We start from the raw sequence: 7,660 nt of genomic DNA, 5'->3' as shown, positions 1-7,660 counted from the left end.
GCTTAGCGAGCTAACAGTTAGCAAACCAGTTACAGCTAGCGGCCTCCACCTATTGTTTTGAACCAGCCGGAGAGCTCTCTCCCCAGGATCGCTTCCTCAGAACCCAGGTCCGCCTGCTAATCCGCGCAGTACATTACCACCAGCCCTGGGGTCCTAGGTCTTTCCACTGCTCCATCGGACTCTTCATAATACAATATTGGACATTGGCTGCCGTGCATTATCGGATCATCACAGCCAGCCAGTTACCTGGAATTGGATCCTACAAACGGTTAACGAACTACGGCTAGCGGCATTGTTCCAGATTTGGCTCATAGCGTTGGCTAACCATTCAACACAGCGATTGTTTACTAATCTACTCTACGTGTTCACCGGACTTTTACTGGACCTTTGTCTCATTACACAGCCGGAGCATTCACAGCTAGCTTATCCCGGCTGGTCGATTAAGCCGTGGTAGCATTTCATCGCCCGGAGGACAATAACAACATATTATCACGGTACTGTTTTTGTCTGTTGGGCTAGGTCCCAACACTGATTACTGTCCTTGCTCAGTCCTAGCTATTAACTATTATCTGTGATTTCCCTGTTTTTGTTTATAGTAAATTATGTCGTGTTTTTTGCTGTTTTTGCTTTCCTTCACTACCCTATTCTCATGTAGAATATTCAACCCCCTCTGCTTCAATTATGCTAATTCTTTTATTTTGACGACAGAGCCAGGCACCTCTGATATATATATTTGATAGTGACGAGGGCCAGCATTTTTTTATCCTTTATACCAAGGGGCCAGATTACTAATACACACACCTTTTACACAGTCTTACTCAATTTCCTTTTTATTGAAGAAAATTAAAGTATAATTAATGTAATTTGTTTTTAAACATTTTTATAAAACTTTTATAAAACTTGTGCAGTTATGCTAATTCATGAAGGGATACTTTGTCAGTTTACAGCAATATTACCCCAACAAGCCAAGGTAAACATCTCAATTGCATTGTCTGCAAATTTGCAACAAACAAATGTACAGAGGTCCTCATTTTTTATTTTTTTTTATTTTTATTTTTTTTAGTGGCCTACAAAAAAATCTCAAAACAACCCAATAGGACAGTTAAAAAGGGATCATTCAAAAATAAATAAAAAAATAAACAATAATAATAAAAATAGTAATTTCAAATGGTACCATAAAATAACCAGGTATCTGCAAGATTTTTAAAATCAAATTTAAGACTTTTAAAGACTTTTTAAGACCTGGACTTCACATTTCAGCCTTTAAAAATTTTTTAAGAAAAGGGATGAGTCAAAAGTATCAATTATCATATTAAACAATAATTATCAACCAATTATTATTTTAAATAACAAATATATCTTAGTACCTTAATTGTTTAGATTTTTATAATGCATTAGCTTTTTGTCAATCCACTGGTTCACAATTAAAAATATGTAGTAAAAATACCAGACGGGCTTATTGAAAATGCAAATTCGTTCTCTGCTAGCAAGTTTCGTTTTTGGAACTGCAGAAATAGTGGTTTCCTCGGTAACCACAGTACACAAAGCAGTGCAGCTCCTTACTTTGAAATGTGTAGCGCTGAAGTTTATTCAGTGAGCCTTTTGAAGTTTAATCGTCATATTAATCTATGTAGCAATTCTTGTCTTTCTATCCCCAAATTTAAAGGGGTCATCGGATGCCCATTTTCCACAAGTCGATATGATTTTTAGGGTTTAATGAAAAGTTAATAACATACTTTAGTTACAACTTCTCAATGATAGTGTAAAAAAACACCCTTTTTACCCTGTCAAAATCAGCTCTGTTTTCAGCACACTGTTCCAGTCCATGTTGATTTAAATGCTAATGAGCTCTGCTGACCCCACCCCTCTCCTCCGTGGGGTGATGAGCAGACAGTAAACTTCATCCGCGAAACTAGCTAACTAGCACATTATTAGGAAAGGCGATTTGCAAAGATTCATAAAAAACCCTTATACTCACTTCTTCTGTAGATGAAGCTGGATCACGGATGATTCGTCCAAACTAAAATTAAATTATTCAGTGGTGGAGGTAACGGATTACAACTACTCACATTACTGTAATAACGTAGTTTTTTGGGGTACTTGTACTTTTTTGAGTATATTTTTAAAGCTGTATTTTACTTGTACTTAGAGTACAAATTAAGCAAAATAATCTACTTCGTTACTTTTAAATCACAGTTAGTTACGGAGTACGCTCACAATTTGAATTGATATTCAAACTTTTGAAGGCACTTCAGCAGCCAATAAAGATATCCGATCGTAAACGGACCAATAAAAGCGCTGATATCTGAACCGGGAATAGCGCCACTGCAGCAGGTGTCAGGTGAAGCGCTGATCAGACAATGAGGGAGCTCACCGTCATTTATGGACTCAGAGCTTGGAGAAACAAACTACATGGTAGTGTTATCATCAATATCTATATTTTGATACCAATACTGAAATATCTGTCACGGTTCCATTACTCATTTTCCACAGTATCTGAATATACACAGATAAGCTGCGTCTCTCTCTCCTCTCCGAGTGAGTTTGACAATCATCCGTCTCCTGTCAATTACAGTCCGAATGTCTGCGCTGAATTGCAGGTATTCCGCATAATTTTAATAATTCCTGCGCAAATGTGGCGAACGCTTTATTGTAACATGAGAACGCTGTCATGTAATCGCAGAAAACTGGATGCGAGCTATCAAATAGGCCTAACTTATACAAATGAACTGCTTGTGCGCAGAGTCAGACTGTGTGCAGTCGCGATCTCTCCTTGCTTTTAAAGTAGAAATTATTTCTCTTTCCTCCTGGATTAAATTTTGTCAAAAGTTATCAAACATTCAGAATAGATCCACACCTGACTGATGAATATCCTTCTAGAAACGTTATTGGTTGTAAGTGAAATGTACCAGAAAGTCTTTAAACAAAGGTGGAACTTTATTTCTTTACCATGTAAATTTGTGCTAGAAATGTTTCGGAATAGGATATTTGTCTGATTTGCACATATAAATATCCTAGTCCTACATTGTACAGTCCATCCAGAGCTCCTGCCGACCTCCGAGAAAAGAACTCCAGCACGCTCAGTCCTTTGTACCAGCTGCGGTTGTGAGCACCGCCAGCCGGCCCAGCTACTCGAGTCGGGCAGAAGTGCGGCTCGTGGTGAGAAGAAGATCCGGTGGGAGTTCTGCAGTGGTGGGGTAACGAATTACAACTACTCACGTTACTGTAGTAAGTAGTTTATTCGGGTGCCTTACTTTTGAGTATATTTTTTAAAGCTGTACTTTTACTTTTACTTAAAGTACAAAATTAAGCAAAATAATCTACTTCATTACTTTTAAAATCACAGTTCGTTACTGAGTACGCCCACAATTTGAATTGATATTCAAACTTTTGGGCACTTCAGCAGCCAATAAAGATATCCGATCAGTAAAGGGACCAATAAAAGCGCTGATATCTGAACCGGGAATAGCGCTGCTGCAGCAGGTGTCAGGTGAAGAGCTGATCGAACAGTGACGAGCTCAGCGTCATTTATGGACTCAGAGCTGGAGAAACAAGCTACATGGTAGTATCATCATAAATATCTATATTTTGATACCGATACTGAAATATCTGACACGGTTCCATTACTCATTTTTTCACAGTATCTGAATTATACACAGATACAATCTGCGTCTCTCACTACTCGAGTGAGTTTGACGGTCATCAAATCTCCTGTCAATTACAGTCTGAATATCTGCGCGGGATTACGGGGTATTCCGCATAATTTTAATAATTCCCGCGCAAAATGTGGCGAGCGCTTTTTGTAACATGAGAACGCTGTCGTATAATCGCAGAAAACTGGATACGATATCTCAAAATAGGACTAACATACAAATGAACTGCTTGTGCGCCCGGGCTGTGTGCAGTCGCTGATCTCTCTGTGCTTTTAAAGAAGTAGAAATTATTTCTCTGTGCTCCTGGTTAAACTTTGTCAAAGTTATCAGAAGCATTCAGAATAGATCCACACCTGACTGATGAATATCGCTACAAAATGTTATTGGTTGTAAGTGGAATGCACCAGAAAGTCTTTAAACAAAGATGAAACTTTAATTTCTTTACCGATACATTTGTGCTGGATGTGTTTGAATAGGATATTTGTCTGATTTGTAGGTACATATTAATATCCTAGTCTGCCCCTGCTACATCTTCATTGTACAGTCATTACAGGTCAAAGCCATCTGATGTTCCATTTATCTACAAAAATAGGCCTAACATAGGCCTACGCATATAGCTCTTAAATCACTGCCTATCAAAATTCAGTGTTGTCATATTTTGAATACCTCAACTGAATTGAGTCATTTGTTTAATAATTTTATTACTGACTGTGAGCCTACTTGTCTTTTTTTTTTTTTTTTTAATTCGGTTTGCAATCAAGCTTCCTTGTGCTGTAAGTTACCTATTTTAAAGACACAAACACACAGGGCCAGAGCAAATGTTTAAGATTGAATTTTGTAATGGTAATTGATCAAAAAATACTTGGACTTGGATTAAACCAATTTCAAATCTTGAAATAATGGAAGGTGCCTTGAAAAAAAAAATGGATGGACAAAAAAATTAAAAAGTTACAGTTATGTGATAGTTTTGCCAGTGGTATTTGAACAGGATTGTACATTTGTAATCAAAAATAAACCCTATTGCTTTTTTGGTGCACATATAGTCTGTGGACGAACAACTGAACTGCATAGTCCATACACTGAGAAAAACTAGTCTGCCATCGCTTCCGACTCTGGAATGGCATTCTTGCTATGGTGCAGTCAGTTGATGGCTTGGGAGAATCCTCTTGTTAAGTCATGATGTTAGGACTGCTGTTTCCAGGTCCAAGGCTCTACTCATTTCACTTGAGAATACTATCTCAGCAGTATTTATGAGCACCTTTTAATTAATATTAAATCTTTAAGCTAAGCGTTTAAAACTTCGCTGTGCACACTACAGTCTCCGTACTCACAGTGTCTTAGACACTAAAATTTTAGCTGAATCACTGTCAGGCCATCTGGGATTTCAGTATGGAGAAAAAGGTTAGGGTTATATTTTTTTCAGTATTACTGAGGGGGCGTCTGGCAGAGCATTAGGACCCAGAAGCAGTGAAGCAAGATGTCAGACGTAACAAGCAGATATTCTTAAAGGGGTCCTATTATGTTTTTTTTTACTTTTTGAATTTTAGTCAGTGTGTAGTGTGTATGTTTGGGCATAAAAAAGATCTACAAAGTTATAAATCTCAAAGTTGACTCCAAAGGGAGATATTTAATAAAAATAAAAAAAATCCTTTCAAGAACTACAAAAAGCTGGCTAGTTTGAACTACACCGTTTGTTTTCAGGGTTGTGATGTCACAAAAACAGCCCATTAGAATATCATAAAAGGGGGGAGGACCTATGGAAATGGTTGGTTGGGGGGGAGGGGTGAGTCAGATGTCGTGGTTCGAACGCTTGGCTGAGTGGATCAGACAAGATGGACAACAAAGAAGTGCTGCTGTAAAAGCATCAATTTTGAGGGAGTCATGAGACATTACAGTGCTGGTTTCGCCAAAAGGCTTTTTGCTGAAAGATGTAGCAGTTCCCCCTTTGTCAGGAAAATCTGCTGTATCTGCAGCCTGTAAGTGTGCTGCTTTATTTGTTGTTGTTGGTAGTGTATTTACATTCAAAGTATAAGTTGAATGCCGTTTTCTTGCAATGTAATACACCTTACCATTGTGCCTTATCTGTAGATAGTAAATGCAGTTGTTTTTTAAGCAGTTTTTGACATCCCTATCTAAAATGTGATTTAGCCAAAAAAAAATAACAATAATGTTACCACTCTAATATGTCTTGCAATATCCACGCGTGCAAAGGTTCTGCGTGATCCTCTTGTTTAATATTCTCAGGATCTGAATCTGGCTCAAATTGACAATATTGATGCCATCTTAACTATACTGGAGCAGACAGAACTTGCTGCTTTGGTAAGGAGTGGGAAGTACTGAAACACCGTTTGAGCTGTTAAGCCAATCACTACACGCTGGGACAGCTAACCAATCACAACACATTTTGTTTTTCGGAAAGTGGGCCTTCATCAAACCGGAACTAATCGAGCTGTTTGTGCCAGGCTGGGAGAAAGGTATGTAATAATGTAAATTATGTGAAAAATAATGCATTTTTCGAACCACCAAGCATGAGAGCATGTTCTAGTACACCTATAAAAATGAAATCAAGACTTTATGAAAGAGCATAATAGGACCCCTTTAACCACTCCTATCCAACCAAGGTATTGAAGTTAGAAATTCCTGTATCATGACCACTAATTCACGTACTTTGTCAATAAGATAAAAGTTGGTTTTGTTCAAAATTGCTATTATCCACATAGGTCTTTGATATGAATATTTTTTGGTAATTAAATATCGCCGGCTAAAAAGTAACTAGTAATTAGTACTCTGAGTAGTTTCTGAGAGGAGTACTTTCTACTTTTATACTTACTTACTTTTTGACACCAGTACTTTACTTGTAGTGAGTATTATTTCAGCAATGTAACAGTACTTGTACTTAAGTACAAATTTTCAGTACTCTTTCCACCACTGATAGGTACTAAAGGTTAACATGAGATTAAGATGGGTGAAACTGTGTGTGTTATGTCCCCTTTGAGGTGCTAATCACAGCACTATATCTTAGAGCCAAATGTATTAATTTAATTAAAGGCATAATTAAATTCACCTTTTAGTGCCCTTTGCAGTGTCTCTACAGAGTTGAGCAGCAGTTGGTGTCAGCTGTATTACTTGACCCCGCTTTTCCTGAACAGTCAAATAAAAATAAATAAAATAATAACAAAAGATAAACATGTACAAAAACTATAAAGAGATCTATGCTGTTCTTTAAAAAGCTCTTCTCATCAGAGGGACTTACCATAGCCTGCCGCACCACTTTGCTGGTCTCCTGCCAGGACCGGGAAGAGTTGTGTTTGCTGTGAAGCCTTTCCAGCAGGGCTGTCATACGACTGTGTTTCCCTGAGTCTGTCAACAAGTGCAAACAAAATGATGACAAAAACATGATCATTTCTTTAATGAGGGAACATTTTAAATAATATAAGCACAATAAAAAAATGAAAGAGAGCTTAATTCTCACATGCTGTTCTGACAGTTTTCTGTGCGCACACAAAGCAGCCAGTCATATTGCGCCAGAGTAGTGAATTGAGATTTTTTTTTTTGTGCTTATCAGGCAAATGCACACACAGTTATGTCGAAATTCCTGTCTTGGAGAATATTCACATAAATACAGTCAGTTGTGTCTTATATAAATAGTTGGGAAATAAATCATACTTGAATTCATTACAGAATACTGGGTCCCTAACAGAGCTGAGTAGATTACTTGCTACATGTAATCACGATTCCAAATTGTATGATAAAAAAAAATTGTAGTTAGTAACAATCAATTAAATGATACATTCTAGGTAATGTAATCATGCTACTTTTGATTACATTTAGATTGCTTTTTGACCTGACTAGTTTATCACATTGATTTAAATAGGGATAATCCTTGTACTACAGTATATTGATATAAAAATACAAAGAGTAAGAAAATACATATGTTGTTTGTTGTAACTAACAACATGAAATGCATAGAACATTACATTATTAAGGTTTCACAAACTGGGGTTAGT

At 37.2% G+C, this 7,660-nt stretch overlaps 1 long non-coding RNA gene across 1 annotated transcript; it reads right to left on the bottom strand.

Annotated features, from left to right (window-relative positions):
- Positions 1-6,763: 6,763 nt before the first annotated feature.
- LOC109065367 lies at positions 6,764-7,339 on the bottom strand. The gene is made up of 3 exons (XR_006153920.1): positions 7,126-7,339; positions 6,907-7,013; positions 6,764-6,794 (listed from the first exon to the last, which is right to left on the bottom strand). It is a non-coding gene; the product is annotated as an uncharacterized LOC109065367 (long non-coding RNA).
- Between the last annotated feature and the right edge of the window lie 321 nt (positions 7,340-7,660).

This window comes from Cyprinus carpio, chromosome B1 (genome assembly GCF_018340385.1).
Source record: "Cyprinus carpio isolate SPL01 chromosome B1, ASM1834038v1, whole genome shotgun sequence".
In the NCBI taxonomy this organism is placed as follows: domain Eukaryota; kingdom Metazoa; phylum Chordata; class Actinopteri; order Cypriniformes; family Cyprinidae; genus Cyprinus; species Cyprinus carpio.
The sequence above is the reverse complement of the archived record's forward strand: the minus strand, read 5'-3'. Positions and strand labels throughout refer to the sequence as shown.